Below are 22394 nucleotides of genomic sequence, written 5' to 3' on the forward strand. Positions count from 1 at the left end.
ATCTAAGATTTTCTTGCTAGCTCAAGACAAAAAAAAAAAAACAAAAAACAGTGAGAAGATAATGAGCAATGAATGAGTCATGCATTATTACAAAATGGAATTTTTTTAAACCTATTAAAAGCAGAGGAAAATTAACATACAGCACTAGGTTTTCAGGGTAATGAGCCACTGCCAGTAAATTACAAAAGGCTGATCTGTATGTATCCTTTGCATATGATGGACTGAAGTTAGTTAACCAAAACCCAATTTTATTAAATATAGCAAAACCTGTTAAGTATTTTGATGAAAAAGAAAGGAGTTTAGCTATCATACTATTTTCATGTGGAACAAGGAGCATGTATACAACATTGCTAATACCGCAGAATGGCCAGTTTTGTCTAGGTCCTATGAGGAGTTTTGTTGTGGATCACACTTTAATAACGAAACCATTATTTAAATTCTCTACTCTTGAGATTTTTTTCTTGAGATTCTTCCAGTTGGGAATAATTTCTCATTTATATCATTTCCAGATACAATTGTGCTCCAGGACCCTTGGATATGTATGTGTATATATACAAAGGGGGCTGCTAGATAAGAGACTCAAACGTGCTCTATTTAGGGCAGTTGCTGCATTTTTTGGTAAGGTACTGTAAGAGGCTTAAGTTTCTCATTTTGTTCCCTAACAATCTCCCTTCTGTTTCTTCATGCTAAGGTAATTAAGTGTAGTCCATTATGATTCTAATGCTACACTGTATTTAAGGAATCCAAAATTAGGTGGTTTCAGTACATTTGCTGGTGTAAATAATTAATCTCAGATTTCATCATCAATAGGGGCTATTTGCCCTGTAAATATTCTAGTTTAGTTAGGGCACAAACTGGTTGTGACCCTATGCCAGATATTGGAAATAATGATTGATTGATTTTCTATACATTCCCAAATTATTTCTATTTACTTGAGTCTATAGTCCCCTTTATTCTTTTAAAAACATTTCTAAAAAAAAAACACCAAGTTATAGTTTTAACTACAGAAGTTTTAATTTCATAAATTCATACTGTTAGTTAGTACAGACATAAAATGCTCCCATTTCAAGGGAGACTGCAATGGTAAAAAGCTTTCTTGCCTAACCTCAATTACTTTTTGGTTTACACCTACATATTTTGTCATGTGATGACTAAAAATATAAAGGCCAATCAATGCTTCAGACATGTACAGCCTAAAATAAAGTTTATCCAGTTCTCGGCAGTCACTAGAAAAAACAACAAGACTCAAAAGGCAAGTTGAACAGCAATTTTTTTCTTCACCAATGTTTAACACCAAGTTACTAAAGAAAACAATCACATGTGCAACCCAGGTAGCATTTTTTTCCTGGGTATTTTTGATCAAGGTGTTATACTGAAATTCAACCAAGGATGAAAATATTCATGGTAGTTATTCAGAAAATTTACGGCTGGGTAAAAGTGAACATTCTCTTACTGAGAGTGAAAGTCTACTGTTGACTCTGCAGAATTTTATAATCTTTCCTGAGTAATTATTCTATGTAATCAAGAAACACCGGATTAACTGCAATTTGGGCAGCTAACTAGGGCAGCAAGGAAATAGAAAACAACTTAGTATTAAAAAGGTCTTAATTACTTTCAAATAGCTAGGATTTGGTCACCATTATGCTTTCAACCTGGTAGCAACAGAACTTTGGCATTAATTTTGGGGAAGAGCTTGCAAGTCACAAAAACTACTAACTCCAAAATTAAGAACCAATACCAATGTCCTAATGTTTCAGACAAATGTACATCACTCCTTACATACCTAGTTATCAAATCTATTAATTATGACCATGATTTATTATAGAGTACTTATATTCCAGGAACCCAGCTTAGCACTTTATACAAAGAATCCCATCAAATCCACAGATAAGCCCTCTGAGGCATTATTAAAATTATCCTAATTTTATAGCTGAGAGAACCAAGGCCACAGAAATTAACTACTCCCCCAAATGGCACAGCTATTAGGTGGTGAGGCTGGGCTCTCAAACACCATGCTACATCCACACAGGTGATAAAATGAGAAAAAACAATGGAATCTAGGGGTACCTGTTTCTTCTCTTTGGTTCTATTCAAATGGTTTCTCTAGTTACTATTTCCTTTCAATTCTGAAGAGAAGCAATAGATTGTAAGATGGAGCAACACTCAGATGCACCTGGTAGTTTCTGCCAATCCTCCAGATCCCCTTGGCGAGTCTTCAAACAGTCAAACACAGGGAGGAACTGGCATGCAGGAACAGGCACCTACACAGGCAGACGTCTAAGACAAGGTCTGGATATTGAAATGTGCTTGTGGACCTCAGGAAGAGAGGAATTTACCCAATGCATACAGATGTCTTTTTCAGTGTAAGAATAACTCCAGAAAGCCAGAGATGCTTGCTTTCCAGTGGAAGAAATCAAACATGGGAACTGCAATTCAGTCACCTACAGCCAGTTTAATGCACACCAAGAACCAACAGTATCCCCAGGAATCCAGTCATATGGATTCCTTTTTTAACTTTCAGTCTTCTGTACTAGTTCATGTTATAGCCCTAGTGTACATATATGAAAGGGGATGGAGGCAGGGAACACTTGAACCTATACTCTAAGTCCTACCTTACTAGAGAAAAAAGAGCCCTCGTTCTCATCCCAATTTTATTATCAGCAGCCATAGCTGGATCTGTGGCACTTGGTGCTACCTCACTAGCCTTAAAAGACAGTAATTTTAGGGCAGCACCTGTGGCTCAAAGGAGTAGGGTGCCAGCCTCATATGCTGGGGGTGGTGGGTTCAAACCCAGCTCCGGCAAAAAAAAAAAAAGTAAGTTTAAATATCTCAGCAACAGGGTGCTGGAGATTTAGGATTGTTAGAAAGTTCTATTTCTTGCTTAAAAAACTAACTAAACTCCTTAGTTGAAGTAGTTTTATAGAACTGCAGAGGCCTAGACTGCCTCTTCGTGAAAGAAGGAGGGCTATGTGCAGCCCTAGGAGAAAATTGCTGCTTCTATGGAAATCAATTTAGAGAAACTCCTTCCTTAGTCTGTAAAGATTTAAAAAATACATATTACCATCAAGAAGAGCAGCAAATTGGTACAAATCTCTCTTTTCCTGGTCACCATGCCTTACAACCTTAATTAGTGCCATAGCAGGACCCCTCATCCTTTTTATTATCTTCTTAACTATGGGACCCTAAATTTTAAATCAAATCACAGTTTGTGTTTAAAAAAAAGGGACAAGTGCTGTCAAACATATGACAGTCAAACGTCAGTATGACCCTCTTCCCACTAAGGAGTCACTGATGAAACTCCCGCAGAAAGTTTGTTAAGGTGATCTTCATGCCATCTGTATATCATGTATGAATGGTATAAGAGCAAGTTTGACTCCAGTTTACTGTTTACTCCTTTTCTGTTATGTTCCATTACCTTCAAAACTGGTTCCTCTTATTTGCCCTCCCATTATATAACTGTGAATGCATTCAACTAAAATTGTTAGTGATGTAAGTTACTGACTGCACTCATGACTATATCCTTGGTGATTATCACTTTTTATGATCATGTTGTTTCTGACCCTCACCAGCCTTTCCTACTCCCTACATCACCTTAGGAGATTGTAGATTGTATTTGTTTTGTGAAAATGAATTACTAAGTGCTCTTGTGATCATAGCCTTATAAACTGACTAAGCCATAAGAAACAAACAAACAAACAAAAAAAGATGGAACAACAAAGGACAGTAAGAAAAGGTAATACAGCAGTAACTAATATCTGAAGAGCTCAAGCATGAAGTACATGTAGCAGGAAATGCGGACCCCAAGGCTCAGTTCAAATACCCCTCTTTCATGAAGGCTTTGAGGATCTGTGCCAATTAGATGTGATCTTGCTGACCTATGAAACTTCAGAGTCTTTTACTGGTTCATTAATTATGAGACATATCGTGTTCTACCTCATATCAGTTACCTATGTAGCTGGTTATACAGAATTGGGTTTCATACATCTTTGTATAAACCTTGAATCTGAAATAGTAGCTTAAACAAATAAAGGTTCAATATATATTTGGTTAAAAAAAATGAAACCAAATGAAAGTAGCTATTTTTATTGGAGGGCAGTGTGGTATAATAAACGAGATTTGAAATCAGAGAAAGTAATGTTTGAATATTGACCTTGAGAAATTTGGTTGGTGCCTCAATTACCGTTTTTATATAATACCTACCTTATAGATTACTGGGAAGTTTAAAGAAGATGACACATAAAGAGATGAAAAGATTGTCTGCAGACAGTAAATGCTCCATGAATGATAACATTATAAGGGTGCTCTACCAAATATTAGCTGACAGGTGTACTGTGTAAGTATAAGGCACAGGTTCTGGTCTTTAAGGAGTCTGTAATCTGCTTTTAGTCAATACCACATGAGCATGCCTGGAGACTCTTGCCTTTCCTTTTGTATTATGGCCTCTACTCAATTTCATACATTCTGGCTCTCATCTAATTTTCAAAAGTCATATAATGACATGCATGTTAACTGAGGAAACAGGGTTGGGAGGGAAGTGAAGAGTGGCAAGGAAAGGGGATTCTCCTTACTTGTTAAGGAGCCAGGAATGCCGTTTGACATTTCACACAATTGTCCTATGTGTTGTTCACTACCATCCTGGGAGGTATGCTGCATAACATCACTTTATAGACAAAAAACTGGGGCTCACACAGTGACTTGCTCAAGGTCACACAGTCAGGAAGTGGAAAGTCGGAGATCAGAATCCCTATCTTTTGTCTCCAGAGCCTGACAACAACTCTTTCTGCTACTTTATGAGCAGATAAACACTAGGTGTCAAGGACAAAGTGCCTTTCACATTCTGGCTCTACAAAACAGACAAAAATGGCGAAACCAGGTGGGGCTATAAATTGGCAGGGCACATATCCTACAAGGTCGGCAGAAACACCAGTGGGATCCAGCTTTTTATTTTGACTGGCAATCTATGGCTTGTCTTCAATCATGACTCTGCCCATCCTCGACACTGATGTTATTTCCATAGGTTCATATGAATGAAGGAGACTGGCCTGGAAACAGAGAAGGGCAGTGGGCGGATTCCCCAGTCCTCTGGGTATCTACCTTTGTCCATACCATCTACAACAGAGGACTAGATAAATGGTCGGGGTGGGGCAGTGAGGTGTGACGAGTAAGGAGGTGAAATAAGTGACCTTGAAAAAGAATAGTCACTCTTTTTCAAATAAAGAAATTCCCACTGACCCTACTACTCTGTTGTTTGTTCGGTAATAATACTAGATTTGTGCTGAACCAGGCTCTCATTTTCACCAAGTACAGTAAAACAGGACATTTGGGCTCTGGGGCCTGAAAAAAGTGCTTCCTTTAACCCTTTCATTTATTAGCTGTGAGATGTCTTTAGTCAAGTTACTATTTTAGTCTTTGTTTATGTGTAAAATGGATTAAAATACTACATAGATTTATTAAGAATTCAGTGAGATAATGTGCAGCAAATGTTTTGCATTTTTTCTAGCACAGAAAATATGAAAGTTTCCCCTCCTTTCCTTTTGTATCCAAGGACCTGTATTTGCAAGATCAGGGTTAGTGTAATGTGTGACTATAATATGGATTAAAGACCCTAAAACACTATCTTTTGCAATGTGAGCTTCAGATCAGATTATAACCCATTGTTTAGACACATTGTAAGCATCACTGTTCTGCAATTCTTGCCTTATGCTGTTCATGGAATTTTATAGTTAAGAGAACTTCTATGCTCAAACTGAGCATCAAATCTAGTTTACAAAAAAGGATCTTACCAAGCTATTCAAAATGACTGATTATCAGTTCTTTGCTGTAAGGTATACTATAGGACCAAGACTTAAGCCAAAGGAATAAATCTCCAACTACTGAATATAAGGACTTATTTATAGAAAGAGGGTTCTCTAGGCAACTGGAAGTACCTCATGTAACATGAACAGCCGTCTCCTTTGCAACATTATGGTGATACCATGGACTCATTACCATAACGCTCTGGTTAACTAAACTAAGTCAACAGTCTTTCCAAAAAGTACTACAGAGGAATATGCTGGCTGGCATGGCCTGGAGGTTTGGGAAGGTACTGAATAACAAAATTTACTCCTGGGTAATTAGGGTTTCTAGTTCAGGTTTAGTGAAATCTGCAATTTCTATATAAAATTCAGGTAAAAGCAACATAGATTTCCGGAAATATCCAGGACCAAGCTATAACGTAAAGGTTTGTGAATTCAAGCAAACCTTACTCTTTGTCCCCTGACTTATAATTTGTAACCTAATTATTCTCCTTTACAGCCAACAGTGGAATATACCCATTAACTAACTGACAACTGCATGGCATTGCAATACTAAATGCTTTACATGTATAAGCTGTCAAAAACAAATAAGGTAGATACATAATTCTCCCTTTATAGATGAAGAAACAGCAGCTCAGAGAAATTAAGTATCTTGCCTAAATGGTTACCTAACTAATATCTGGTGAAAATAGGACTTAAACCTAGGTCTACCCAACTTCAAAATCTGTATCTTTCTTTTAGACTATTCTGCCTCTCATATTATCTATTGTTAACATGCAACTGTGAAAGCTTATCATTTGAATCAATTCCTGGATCATTTATATTCTAATACCCCTCAGATCACTAGGCCTTTTAGTACTGCTATGTTTGAATTTATATTTGAAATAAAATTTCAAATGCATTTTAAGTCAAACATAAAAGACTTCTGTATCAGAACTCTATAAATTCCTTACGTTATAATGGGATAAATAAACTTTTATGTTGCATAGAAAATGCTTAACATTCTGCCAGGGCTATAAATTTTTATGCTACTGACAACAAACACATCATAATGCCTAACTCAGTCTTTAATACATAGCTTTTCTAATATTATATAATATCTATCTAAGCAGTTAACAATAGGCACATCAATGCATTCACTTCAGTGCATAATAAATTTAAATTACACTATACTAACATTGTCATTACCAAATGTTGTACACTCTAATATGTTCCCTAACAGACTCCCGTGTAATAATACTTGAACATAGGACATCTGAAAACACAATGCAAACAAAAGATCCTCATTTCTGTCATGAAACAACAGAAATCTGAGAGATTCTCCAGGAGCCAGTTGTGAGACACTTCTTCACTCTCCATGAAGAACACCCAGGCCCAGAGAGGAGGCGGTGGTGTGGCACACAGCCTGGCTTCCAAGCCTGGTTCTTACTGACATCAGCCAAGTTACTCAACTTTTCTAAATCTCAGCTACACTAAATGAACTCTATGGTTTTCTCAATATTTTTAATAGAAATTCACAAGGAAAGAGGGATGTGCTGATAAATTGAGGATCACTACACGGGAAAGTCCTGCATTTTGAGATATCTTCACACAGTTATCTCTAGAAACAAAAATAAAAAAATCAGAAAGTTGGTAAGAATGGAATCAAAGTAAGTAGAATGAATTAGATGAACTGAATATTTAAGGCACTGAGTTAAGACATCTGCTGCTTCCTCCGCAGTTAGGTCACCTTGCCAATACTCAGTGTCACTTAGTGGGGCTACCTTCCCTTAGGTCAGTGCTTGGATGAACCTAAGAACTTCTACCTCTTTGAGTCTCCTTTTTAGGCGTTTTTCTTTATGATTTTGCATGTCTCTACCCAGATATCTTAGGTGATGATCTTAAAGTTAATTCATAAAACAGTCTTATTTTTTTATTTACAAGTTCTTAAGAGGGTGGTAGATTCTAGCCCTGATGTACTGATAACAATTTATAGAATAAGTGCTTTAGGGAGAAAATAAAATAAATGAAAGATGTTCCTATTCTGAATTATGTAACCACATTAACATAAAGTTACATAACAAGAGTAAAATATCCTAATCTAACACTCTCCAATATGTGGCCACTGGCAGTGATGACTGTATAGTGATAATTGTAACAGTCTTAAGCCTGGCTCTTCCTAATGTAAAGCTGAAATTTCATCTTAATCTGCCCATCTCCACCCCTGCTATTAACCTGAGGGGCTACTTGGGGAAATGTATCATTATATTTTAATTTTTAATACCTATTAACCTGCAAAACTTAAACAATATTATTGTTCTCTAATAGAGAAGGTAAAATTAGAGAAGCTCAAATACTTTATCAACAATTGAAGACTTTAAATCCAGTGCAGCCTCTTGAATCATCAATGTTTTCACTTTTTCAAAATGTTTTTAGATGTAATATACATAAAGAAAATACCACACACAACTAAAAAGCAGATTCATGTTGTCATCATTAGAAGTGTTTATAGATTTTAAACTGTCACATGAGGTGATCTCCAGTTACTGCACCTCAGTGAACATTCTGTACTAGGGGTCCTCAAACTTTTTAAACAGGGGGCCAGATCACTGTTCCTCAGACCTTTGGAGGGCCGGACTATAGTTTAAAAAAGAAAACTATGAACAAATTCCTATGCACATTGCACATATCTTATTTTGAATTAAAAAAACAAAACGGGAACAAATACAATATTTAAAATGAAGAACAACTAAAGTTAAATCAACAAACTTACCAGTATTTCAATGGGAACTATGGACCTGCTTTTGGCTAATGAGATGGTCAATGTCTGGTTCCATACTTGTCACTGCTAGTCGTAACAAGTGATGCAAATGTGTATCAGTTAGTCCTCAGACTGAAAGGAAGAGTTGAGAGACAGAGAGAAAGAGGGGACGGAGGGTGAGGCGCACATTCCACACATGCGCACTGTAGCAGGACAGGCAGCGGTGGCAAAAACACCCTGAGGGCCGGATCAATGTCCTCGTGGGCCGCATGTGGCCCGTGGGCTGTAGTTTGAGGACCCCTGCTCTGTACTTTCTAATTTAACAGAGGCAATACAGCATATGAGAATGAAAGCTAAGTGTTGCATTTTTAGTTTTCTCATTCTTCTTCTAGTGACTTCTGTTGATTAAGCTAGGATGAAGCCTGAGTTATTTTAAAAAGGCCCTATTATAGGCTTAAACTTCCTAAAAACAGGAAAAAAAAATCCTACAGTTTGATTAGAATATTTCGATTGTTATTTATACAAAAATATTCATTTTAAGACTCAATAAAGGTAAATGTTAATTCATAGCATGAAGTAGATTTGTGATTTCTGATGTTCAAATATACTTCTGAAAACCTGTTTTCTTTCTTTTTTTTTTTTGGTTGCAGTTTTTGGCTGGGGCTGGGTTTGAACCCACCACCTCTGGTATATGGGGCTGGCACCCTTCTCCTTGAGCCATAGGCACCACCCTGAAAGCCTGTTTTCTTATTTGAAAATGACAATAGTGGCCTGAAGGCAGAAGATTTAACTTTCACAAGTAATTGCCCTGGGAAGACGTGTAAGCATGAACATAGTTCACAGATGTGTTAATTGACCATGTCACTGTTATACATTAGGGTTTTTTTTGTAATGACATTGCTACATTGCAGGTTTTACAAGATAATGATGTTAAAAAAGTAAAAATATCTTGTCTGTAGGCATTTTATAAAGCTTTTGGTATCATGTCCATATTAATTCATTTTATGAAATTCCTGTTAGTTCAAAGGATCCTAATGAAATTAATAGAGAACTTCAACAACCTCTAACTTGGATACTCTTCAGATAAGAGATAATCATTAAAGCCTTATTTTTATGAATACTATGTGCCATGTGGAACTTGATATCTTAAAGAGTGATCTGAGGCATCTAGATAAGGCCCGCAATTGATCGATATGTCGGAAAAAAAAAAGAAAACACAACCCACAGAAAGTCAGAATGCAACAACTGGCTCTTATGAGGATGAAGGAAAGATTAAAGGATGATTTATTTTCTTTTAGCGACATTCTCATTGAGAGAGAAGAATCTACCCCACTGATTTCCTCCTCCACAAAGGAAAGGTTAAAGGGAGACAGCCTAACAAAGCAACTGAAGATGTGTGAGGTAACTGGCTTAAGAATCCTCTTCTAATCTTATTTTAATTGTTACAGTCTGACAATCTGGTTAAAAAAAAAAATCCAGGCCTGCTTTTACACTGCCTCCCAATCAGCAGCACTTACACAGAGCTTCAGATTCTGCAGAGTGCTTTGTCATATATTCTGCTTCACTGCATCTTCACATCTTTTTCTTTTTTCAGAAAAGAAATTCACTCATGGTAAGCAAGGCGTTTGCTCAGGGCACATAGTCGGTGAGCAAAGCAGCCATGATGGACCTCCTGACTTCAGACCCTGCCCTCTCTCCACTCTGCTGTGCTTCCCTGGGACCTGAAGACATGAAAATGCAACATGTCATGACACTCAAGTGTCACAAAGACCCAGAACCATTAGAAAGCAGAAATACCCAATAATCACCCCAGATTCAGTCTCAAGCCTCACAACTGGTTTGCAACATACAGAGAAGTAAGGTCAGCCTTGCTGATTAAACTCTAGTATTTAAAAAAATAATTTCTAAAACAATGGGCAAGCAACATGAACACAACCTTTTCCCAAGAAGACAAATGGCCAACAAATACATGAAATGATGCTCATCGTCCCTAATCAGAGAAATGTAAATCAAAACCACTTTGAGATACTACCTAATAGCAGTGAGAATAGCCCACATCACAACATCCCAAAGCTGCAGATGCTGGTGAGGGTATGAAGAGAGGGGTACACTTATGCACTGTTGGTGGGATTGTAAACTAGTACAGTATTTTGAAAAGAAGTATGGAAAATCCTAAAAGAACTAACAGTAGACCTCCCATTTAATCCCTCAATGCAACATTCAATACATTTAATTCACAATTGCAAAGATGTGTAAGTGTCCATCACCCCATGAATGGATTAATAAACTATGGTATACACACACACACACACACACACACACACACACACACATATATATACATACACTCACATGGAATACCATTCAGCCATAAAAAAAAAAAAGGTGGACACTGCATCTTTTGTATTTATGGATTTGGAGAACATTCTCCTAAGCAAAGTATCCCAAGAATGGAAAAGCAAGCATTCCATGTACTCAGTACTAATCTGAAAATAGCAGATCAACAACTATAGGTCCACAGGAGAGAAAAACACAATTAAATTCAAGAGGGTGGGAAGGAAGCAGTTTGGTAAGTTTCCATCTATCAGGTACAATGAAGGGGTATATGGTATATTTCCTACCTGAAGGGCTCAACTATAACTCAGACTTTGGACTTTACCTTGCAAATGTAAATAATGTAACCTAAGCGTATGTACCCTCATATTAGCCTCCCAAATCTTTTCCATTATTCTGATAGTGGTGAGTAAAATGCTATGTTGATCTTCCTTAGATACATTCGGTATCTTTGTCAGCTCTCTATCGGGGCTTCAAGGAGAGTTATTGAGCTACGTGCCTTTTTTTGTTTCTGTTTTTGCAAGAGCCTTTTCTGTTCCTTAAGTAAAAACCAATCAACAAAACTACCTCCAAACCAATGAGTTGAGAGTAGTCTCTTAAGCAACTAATTGAGCTGTCTTTAGAAATAGGTAATTAAGCTTTCCATCAAAATCCACCAAATAGACAGACATAATTTATAATATGGAATGGAAAGCCATTCTAATCTCCTACACACAGTATAATACAGAGGTCCCCCCAAAATCTATACTTAAGAAAGGAAAAAACTGTATTAAAATTGTAACATTTAGTATATATTGATATTATTTGTTACCTTGTATATTGTATCTTTTGTATTTGCAGAAGTCAAACATGAACTGAATATCACAATTTTAATGAGTATACATCTTTTTGCACCCTGCATGCTTGTGTGTGTGTATTTACCCATGAAAAACATATATAATTAAATAAGTCTTACAACAGAGAGTCCAGATTGGCCAATACAGTAACTATATAATTGGAAAGCATTTTATCTTTACGTGAATATAACAAAAAAAAAGGATTTTCGGGCACTGGACATGTGGTCTGAGAAAATGTAAATACTTCATATACCCTACACATTTATTAAATGAAAAAAACTGAAAAGCTTAAAGTATATATCTATAACAGTAAGCTTTCACAATTTTCAACTCAACATTCTATTGAGTATCTACTGTGTGCTAGGCACTAAAGAAACTATGGTAACACCAGAGAATAGGACTCTATGGTATTTTAAGAGGACCAGCTATTAAAGAAATACATGAACATTTAATGAATAAATTATAATTGGGTAGTATTGGGTTTTTCATCCTGCTTGAGTCCCATAATCACATTTCTAACAAAGGTTTGATTTATCCTTGAAATCTATGATTGTAACCCTACTTCCAAGCTGCTCCCTTTTCTGATGGGCCTCTGAGCCTCTAACAGGTAACTTCTCAGATCTCGCTCCCTCCTCCCAATACATAAATGCCTTCAAAAGCCCTCTCAGGCCCAAGCCGCAGGGTAGATTGTGATTACCTCATTCATATAAGTCCTTTCATCAGAAATAATGCAGACAGGGAGGTGTAGTTTATAAACTCTCCTCCCTCAATCTGCCTAATCACCCCTTCCATAAAGAGTTAAAAATAACTAAATTCTTTAAATCTAAGTTCAGTGTTATCTATAGTTAAGTGATTAAAAGTGTGCTGTAAAAGAATCTCAGCTCCATTTATTAGTCATGGGGTTTTAGGTAAATCTCAGTTTCCTTAGTTGTAAAATTGGAACTATAATGCCTATGCTTTATGGAAGGTTGGAAGGATGAGGTAAAGTAGACAGAACACACAGAATGCACGCAAAGCGTGTCGTTTCAGTACCTAGCATGCAGGTTACTCTCAGAGATTACGTGAGGTTGGTGATATTGATACTGTTATCATTGTTAGCATCAGTTGTATCCCCTCGCACAATGCTTAGGACAAAGTCGCTGTCAAGTAAATGTTGAAAGAATGAGCAGGCAAAGCTCACAGCACATTCTAAGTCTCACTGAATCCTTCAGACTCAGATGAGGGTCCAGCCTCTTGCCCTTAGACTGTTAGAATAGATTTAACACAAAGAAAATACATAAATTTTGGGTCTTATAAGCTAGGCATTCGAAAAGGAACAGCTGGTCAGAGGTGCTAAGAAGAAAAAGGCATTTTAAACATTGTTTCCTCATTTTTTATCAAAAATACATGTAAAATATAAACTAAAAACATGTTAGGAAGAAAATCTGTGATCACACATGTATCTTAGCAACACAGCCTACTAAAGCATTTGTTGTGCTAAGAGAACATGAGCTACCTGAAATAATACAGAAGCTTAGGATTCATGAGCTCGTTTTCAATTTTAAAGATTGCTGAATCACTGTAGTTTAAATTAGTTTTGCAGGATTAAAAAAAATGCAAAGTGTCATGAAAAATTGTGGATGGATAAAAACCTTCTGCAGGTTTGGCACCCGTACCACAGTGGTTACGGCAGCAGCCACATACACCGAGGGTTATGGGTTCAAACCCCGCCTGGGCCAGCTAAACAACAATGGCAAATGCAACCAAAAATAGCCGAGTGTTGTGGTGGGTGCCTGTAGGCCCAGCTGCTTTGGAGGCTGAGGCAAGAGAATCACTTAAGTCCAAGAGTCGGAGGTTGCTGTGTTGCCAAGGTGACAGCTTGAGAGTCTGTCTCAAAAACAAAAGCAAAACCTGCAAAGACAAGTTCTAGGAAAATGTTAGAAGAAAAAGAAAGTTGGGCCATTATCTATCACTAATTAGCCTAGTTCCAAGTATGATTATTTTTCTTTCTATGATCTCAAACCCATAACTTGCTTTAAAATCACAAGATGAAATTATTTTCATTATTTTCAAATGCATGTCTTAATAAGGAAGACATTAAAATAAGTATCTTATTTACAAAAAAATTCCAAACATCTCTTCCTGTGGGATCAGCTATAGAAAGGTTTGTAAATGTATGCCTTTAAAAACATTTTTCAGAGTCAAAATATCAAACCACGTGATCAGGCTGAATAAGTTTTTTTTGTTTTCATTTTTCAAAATCTTGGAGATATTAAGAATAGAATTTAATACATAATGTTATACCAATGTTATACTGCTTTTAATGAATAGTAGCATATAAAATTAGTTATTGTGGGTCATGGTCAGCCAGGTACTTCTTTTAACTATCTCCTCTTTTATAAATTATATTAAATTTCACACTTTCATATTTAAAAAATTACCTAAAAGAGTTTCTTGTACCCTCAATGAATCCTCAACAATGGAAAAAAAAATTACCAAAATGAAAGCGCCTCATGCCAAATGAAATAAAAGGTGTCTCTGGGTCCCCTTTATATATCATTATCTTGAGGAAAAGTATTATTTGAGCTGAGAGCTGAGCTAGCTCCTTTTCCCATGGAATATCATTTTCTTTTTTGTAGAGACAGAGTCTCACTGTACCGCCCTCAGGTAGAGTGCCGTGGCGTCACACGGCTCACAGCAACCTCTAACTCTTGGGCTTAAGCGATTCTCTTGCCTCAGCCTCCCGAGCAGCTGGGACTACAGGCGCCCGCCACAACGCTCAGCTATTTTTTTGTTGCAGTTTGGCCGGGGCTGGGTTTGAACTTGCCACCCTCGTCATATGGGGCCGGCGCCCTACTCACTGAGCCACAGGAGCTGCCAGGAATATCATTTTTTACTTGAAAGAAAGAGTATATTTTGACTTGGGTGTTTTGCATTTGCTAAAAATATGAACACAGTTCTTCTGCTACCTCAAGGAAAACAACTAGTAGTAATAAAATTTGAACTTTCAAGTGAAAATTAAAATTATAGAAAATTTTTATCTGCTACCCTGAACGTGATACTACTTAAATGACTTTTCTGAGATAAATGATATTAACAAATATGAGTTTTTGATATTGTATGAAATGTATAAACACTTGGAAGACCTACATAACTCAATGACCCAGTATTTTCCAAATGGTAATGCATGAAGTTACAGAATCATGCATAGTTGAAATATCTATTTAAAGTCCAAGACAGATCAGTGGAGTTCAAAGTAACAGAGTAAGAAATGATTATTGACAAGATTTCAGATTCCTCGTCTCAAGTAACCTTTAGGGAATTACTATTTGTCTAGTTTTGGTATAGTATCAAAGTGGAATATCCAAAAATTTCTGAAAGGCAAGTAAAACATTCTTTTCCTTCTCAACTGCCTATTTATACAAGCCCATCTTTTCTTCATAGACTAACCAGAACAACCTGTTTCCACAGATTGAGTGCAGAAGCATTATGAGAATCCATTTTTGTCATATGAAGTTATACATTAAAGAGATTTGCAGAAATATAAAACAATGCCATTCTTCTAAATTTGTTTCGAACATTTTTTAATAATAGTGTCGTTATGTTAACATGTAATTTTTATTATATCTGAAATCAATGAAAGATTTTTTAGAAAACTATTTTAATTTCAAATATAATAAATATCCATAGATATAACCCACATAAATAAAAGCTCTTTAAAGTCTTCAGTGATTTTAAAAATGTCAAGAGGTCCTGAGTCCAAAAATCTTGAGAACCACACATCTAATTCTTTGGTTATAAACTTTACTTTGCAACAGAATCTTATACAGACATGCATATAAACCAAGATAAATGTATACATGTATACATGTATAAATGTATACATATGTCCGGGCTCCAGGTTAATTACATGGAATAAAACTTCTGCAGACATCTCTTACATAAGGTTTCATTGGTGAGACCACTGGTCTGACTTAGTGCTTTAATGAAAAACTACTTATCACTGCATGGAACTTCCCCAAATTTATTTTATGTTAAAGGCTTTTTTCATTCTCTTTATTTCTTATTTCTCAAAAGTACTATCTTTAGTAATAATATCTTTAACTTTTTTCTTTTCCAATTATGAAATGTTAGTCCTTCACTGTTACTGATTTCCGCGCTTCTGAGAGATAAAACAGAACATAGTAACTGCCAAACCATGTGAAAAATCCGAGGTTTTTGTTTGCTTCTATTTTCTCTTTCTTTTTTCCTTCTAAATTATGATAAACTCTCTACGGTTTAAATTTTATGTATAGTCTCTAAATTTTATGTAGAGTATTGATTTGAAAAGGATTTCAACTGTCTTAAAAATCTTATTTATTTGGGAATGACTGCCAAATTAGAGGTCTTTTGTCAGTTTCAAAGAGCTAGGTAAGCTTCAACTTTGACAATGAAATGTTAATAAGTGCTTTGAAGGCTAAAGTGATGAAAACCTGAAGCTGTCAACTTGCATTTAAGGCAACTCTTGAAACATAAAAGTGTGCTGGGTTATCTTAAATATGATTAATGTAAAATGCTTTATTATAAAATGCATTATCAATAGATTTCACTAAGAAAGTTAATTATATTAATCCTTAATATGGCTCAATTATTAAAATTTTAAGGAAATTCACCCAGATCTCATTGTACTAAGTATACTGTTATTTCAAATTCACATGTTGAATTATTGTCAAATTATGTGTAATTTACACTATCATATAAGTATAAATCCCTTCTTATTTATTTATTGTTGTTCCTATGAAAGGAAAAAAACTATTTCAATGTGTACATTTCTATGACACGTAAAGAAAGCAGGACAGCTCTTATTTAAGCAAACATCAGAGAACGAAGCTACATTAAATGATCTTTTATTTTTCTATACTACAAAATTCAATATCATGGGTTTTTTATTCAATAAATTGGAATTTTTTATTCTTTTAACTTTTTTTATTTTGAGACAGAGTCAGTAGAGCACTGTGATGTCACAGCACACAGCGACCTCAAACTCTTGGGCTCAAGCGGTTCTCTTGCCTTCATCTCTCAAGTAGCTGAGACTGCAGATGCCCATCACAACACCTGGCTGTTTTAAGACACTTAGAGATGAGGTCTTGCTCTGGCTCAGGCTGGTCTCAGACTCCTGAGCTCAGGCAATCCACCTGCCTCAGCCTCCTAGAGTGCTAGGATTATAGGTGTGAGCTACTGCGCCTGGTCTCTTTTAACATTTGATAAAAGTTTACTTTGAAAATAGATCATAAGAATTGCAATTCTAGAACGACATGCCTCAGTGGGTCAAGGGCCCCCTCTGAACCATGCTTCAACTTCCTTTGGGCAGTTCTGGGGCCCTAACTTCCTCCAGTGATCCATTTAATCTTTGTTCACTCCAATGTTCATTGTCTACAATGACACCAATGAGCATTTAGTGGAAGGGTCTAGCTCTCCTCTGTGATTTCATTCTCAAAAGTAAAGCCTGAAGTGTTAAAACACACACTCCTAGAATCCCTTGATAACTCACCATAAACCTATTATCCCCAATGATAAACATGTTGTTTTAATACTTGTCCTTAAAAGATTACCATAAAGATTAAAGGAGAAAATCTGGTGAAATACTCAGCACAGTTTCTGATACACAATGGCTCAATAATTATTAGTTCTATTATTATTCTTAGCTTTATAATCCTTACATACATATACTAGGGAGTTAGAAGAGACGCTGTATAGTTTCCTGAGGCCAGAGGAATCCTAGTTAGCAGCACAGCCAAGTCTATGCTTCAATCTGTGTGTCTTCAATCTTTTCTCCCTCTTAGAATAATAATAATAATTCCTCAGAAGTACAGAATCTTTTTTTTTTTTTGGCTGGGGCTGGGTTTGAACCCGCCACCTCCAGCATATGAGATGGGCGCCCTACTCCTTGAGCCACAGGCACTGCCCAAATCTTTTTTTTTTGAGACAAAGCCTCAAGCTGTCACCCCGGGTAGAGTGCTGTGGCATCACAGCTCACAGCAACCTCCAACTCCTGGGCTCAAGCAATTCTCCTACCTCCGCCTCCCAAGTAGCTGGGACTATAGGCACCTGCCACAATGCCCAGATATTTTTTGATTGTAGTCGTCATTGTTGTTCGGCAGGCCCGGGGTGGATTTGAACCCACTAGCTCAGATGTATGTGGCTGGTGCCTTAGCTGCTTGAGCCATAGGCGCCGAGCCAGAAGTACAGAATCTTAAGTCTGAAAAATCTAGCGAAAAAAATTTAGGCAGAAAATCATGACAGCTAGAAGAGACCTTGTGGTTATCTATCGATGAAGCTGGCTGGGTCCTTCATTTTACTACTGAGGCTTAGAGAGGTTAATGCCACCCTTAAAGCAACATTGTTAGTTAAAGTCACCTACTAGGATTCAAATCTCTTTTTCTAAAGATAGACCCACTGAAATAATTGGTTGGATTTTTTGTGTGGGGGGAAGGCTGCTGAGTAAACAGGATATAATATGATAACCAAAGCTCTTTTCGAAGTATTTCTGTTTGAGAAGTAAAGGTAGATCTTTGTAGAAAGCAAATCTCAAAAAGTAAGGAATTAGGAGAGGAAAGGAACAGCAGAAAGAGAAAGCTTGAACCAGATACTGTGGATCACTCCAAACTATGACCAAGCACTAGCATATCAGTCTACAGAAAATTTTTTATGAGTCAAAATGTTAAAGGTTCATTAAGTATTCTGTTCTAGAGAGAAAAAATAATTTTTTCTTTTAAAAAAATTTATATGAAATTAAAATTATATTTAAAACATCTGTTTATAATCTAATATCATTGTCATATTAAAAAAATAAAATATATGGGAAAAAAACCCACCTGCTTAGAGTAACCCTGATTCTAAACAAAAGCATTTTCATATTCATTAATTGGGGCGGGGAGCTTTATCTGTAAGGGGACAGAGAGAATTCACTGTTCACATTGAAATGTGTGGTAATTAGAATGTTGTAACCATAAAATAGCAAAATAGTTGTTTAAATAACAGTTTCAGTTCTGCCCCCCTCCCTGTGCATTGAGAAATTATAAAAAAAAAATTAGAAAAAAAATTTTTTTTGAAACAGAGTCTTTCTTTGTCACTCTGGGTGGAATGCCATAGTGTCATAGCTCACAGCAACCTCAGACACTTGGGCTCAAACAATCCTCTTGCCTCAGTCTCCCTAGTATCTGGGACTACACGTATTCATTCAACAACACCTGGCTATTTTTTAGAGACTGGGTCTTGCTCTTGCTCAGGGTGGTCTCTAACTCCTGAGCTCAAGCAATCTGCTGGCGTTGGCCTCTCAGAGTGCTAGGATTAAAGGTATGAGCCACATGGCACCTGGCCTTGAGAATTCTGTCCTCTCAAAATACTTCATTAATTTAGAATGGGCAACTACAAAGTGTAGAGAAGTTTGACTATGATTACATACAAAGTAAAGTACAAACTTTCTATATTCAATAAACTCAGAAAAATCTGGCCAGGTGCAGTGGTTCACACCTATAATCCTACCACTCTGGGAGGCTAAGGTGGTGGACAGCTTGAGCTCAGGAGTTTGAGATCAGCCTGAGTAAGTGCAAGAACTATCCCCCACCCCCGCCCCTGTTGTCTCTACTAAAAACAGAAATATTAAAAAACTAGCCAGGCATTGTGGCACATGCCTACAATGTGCCTACAAACCCAGCTATTTGGGAGGCTGAGGCCAGAGCATTGCTTGAGCCCAAGAGTTTAAGGTTACAGTGAGCTATGATGATGCCATGGCACTCAACCCCAGGTGGCAGAGTAAGAATCTGTCAAAAAAAAAAAAAAGGAAAAGAAAATTCTTTCATCTAAAAGTTTTGTACATTTTTTTTTTTTTTTTGTAGAGACAGAGTCTCACTGTACCGCCCTCTGGTAGAGTGCCGTGGCGTCACACGGCTCACAGCAACCTCTAACTCTTGGGCTTAAGCGATTCTCTTGCCTCAGCCTCCCAAGCAGCTGGGACTAAAGTTTTGTACATTTTAATGATACAAACTACTCCAAAAAAAGCACAACTGCATAATTGTAATTATCCCTAAACTTAATTTATAAACTTCAATTTTTTATTAGTTACCCTTATTTCTAAAGAAATGTTTTTAGAGCATTAAATATTCTGGAAATGGGGTGAGGGGTTGTTTATTTGTTTAAAAGGAAAAAGCCATTTTTTGCAATAAATAAGATTCAGAATTTACAAAGTCTATTAAAATGATTCTAGCCCAATCCTAATAGGAACTAAGCAAAAGAATGCTTAATTTTTTTTTTTTTTTTTTAAGATTATTTAAGGAAGATTTTTTCAAACATAGGCAGAATGCCAGAAAAAGAGCACTGGTTACCATCACTAAAGAACAAGATGTCCTGGCAAAAAGAATTTCTTTCTATACTATAGTTTCTTAATTTTTTTTAAAAATGAGAATAATCTTCAAGTTTCTTTTTTATAATCTGGGTATGGAAGGCAAAAGTTAGCTTCATGAGAAGATCCATGATTGTCTTGTTCAGTACTGGGCACAATAGTCCAATTTAGCTACTCAATAAAAATTGGCAGGGGTTCCAACCTTTTGGCTTCCCTGAGCCACTTTAGAAGAAGAGGAGTTAAATTGGGCCACACATTAAATACACAAACCTTAAAGAAAACCAATGAGCAAAATAAAGATCTGTGTGTAATTTTTCATGATATCTACCACCACAGATAAGCAAAATGGGCTGCAAATAATCCACATGCAGCACATGGGCCACAGGTTGGACACCCATGAAAGCATCAATAAATTAAAAAAAATTAAGGGACTGGCTAAGTCATTATTGGCTATAAACACAATGGAATATTATATAGACATTTAAAATGATAAAGCATATATATTTACATGGAAAGAGTACTGATAACCCCCTAATACTCAATAAAGCAATTAAAAAGTAGTGTATATAAAAGAGACATTCCCTGTCCTCCAAGAGTATGCATTTCTTTAATACTAGGGAAAAAAAATCTCAAATTTATTAAATAATGTTCACATTTTAATTTAAGCACAGTTTTAGGTAATATGATTGGACTTGCTAACAAGTATCACCTATATGTTGGTATAACATGATGAGTTCATCAGTACAGATGAAACATTTCTGTAATTTTCTACTACTTTGACACTCTGTTCTCTCCCCACCACTACTCCCAGTCTTACTAGCCTTGAGAAACACTACATTTCCAGAAAGTAGTCAATAAACCATTCAGAGTTCTAAAATTAAATCATTAAAAAGACTGTTGAGCCTCTGAGGACTGCTAGTTCAGAGAGCAATTCCAGACCACTAGAGGGCCTATACAAGGTACATCAAAATCAGTTACTAAAATTAATATGTACACGATTCCATCATTCCTTAAAACATTAAGTGAAGTCAAGGTTCTATCCATATTGATATTCCTCAATCACTTATTCCAATAGGGTTTTCTAAGGGCAACAGGAGAAAAGTTATAACCATTTCTACAGAAATTTTATACAAGCAATAATCCACCCATGTGAGGCTGCTACATAAGAGAACATTACTCTTCACCTGGCACTGGGCAGAGAACTCTAGTCTATAGGACTGTAGAGTGGGATGCACCTACATGGTTTTAAGAAATCTAGGGAGAGAAATCAAAATGCTGAAATGCTGTTGCATAAGGAATTCTGGAATCATATCATTGCCACAATTTTCCCATTTGAGTGAGACTGGGAAAAGGCAGAAGCAGAAATGGTAGTTCTTCTCACTGGGGTACCTGGTACCATGTGATATAGTTCACACTCAGAGAGTACAGGATACTCTACTTTCCCCCAACCGTGACCACAAGACCTATTCCAGGCCAGGTAGGAAGGATACAGCGGGTGTAGCCAATGATTAAAAGAGGGCAGACTGCCTTCTGGCTGGCTGAGTGCTTTTGGCTCAGGACCAAGATCCCAGCAGAGCAAAATGGCTCTTCCTCCAGGTATCTGGGAATCCTCCCTCATTGTGTACTCAAATTTATTAAGGCACTTATTATTAATTAAAAGGTAAAGAGTTCCGAATGACAGGTTTGAAACCCTTAACAAGTTACATTGTCTTGCAATCACTACTATATATCTATAATTCCTTTGTTGTTCATATTTCCCAAAGAAGCATGACTTGAGAAATTTTACATTAAAAAATCAGATAAGGGAAGTAGATATTTAAAGATAATTAGAGTATATATTTATAATAAACAAAAAGAAGAAAGATAAAGGGAAGGAGTATGCCAAATGTGAAAAAGTAAAACATTAAATAAGATGTCACCTGTCATACAAGCAATTAAAAAAATTTCCGTCCTGATAGAATCTAATTAATGGCTACCCTGGGGACAGGGGTTGGGGGGATTTTCTACAAAGGAAAACAGGGGAACTTTCTGGGGTAATAAAACGTTCTATTTTTTTCATTGTAGTCTTGGTTACATAGGCATATGCATTTGTCAAAACTCATTGAACTGTACATGGAACTGTGTGCATTTTATTATATGTAGATTACACCTGAATAAAGTTGACTTTTTAAAAATTCTTGGAAATGTGAAGCTATGGGCTCATTTGTAGAGTTTCAACATATAAGGAAAAAAGAGGCTCAGTGCCTATACCTCAAGCAGCTAAGGCACCGGCCATATACACCAGAGCTGGCGGATTCAAACACAGCTGGGGCCTGCCAAACAACAATGAC

General features: G+C 36.5%; 1 protein-coding gene across 4 annotated transcripts in view; it reads right to left on the minus strand.

Annotated features, from left to right (window-relative positions):
• CHN1 (chimerin 1) overlaps positions 1-22394 on the minus strand; it is a 223999-nt gene that overhangs the window by 59807 nt on the left and 141798 nt on the right. The window lies entirely within an intron of this gene.

Source organism: Nycticebus coucang, chromosome 7, assembly GCF_027406575.1.
Source record: "Nycticebus coucang isolate mNycCou1 chromosome 7, mNycCou1.pri, whole genome shotgun sequence".
In the NCBI taxonomy this organism is placed as follows: Eukaryota; Metazoa; Chordata; class Mammalia; order Primates; family Lorisidae; genus Nycticebus; species Nycticebus coucang.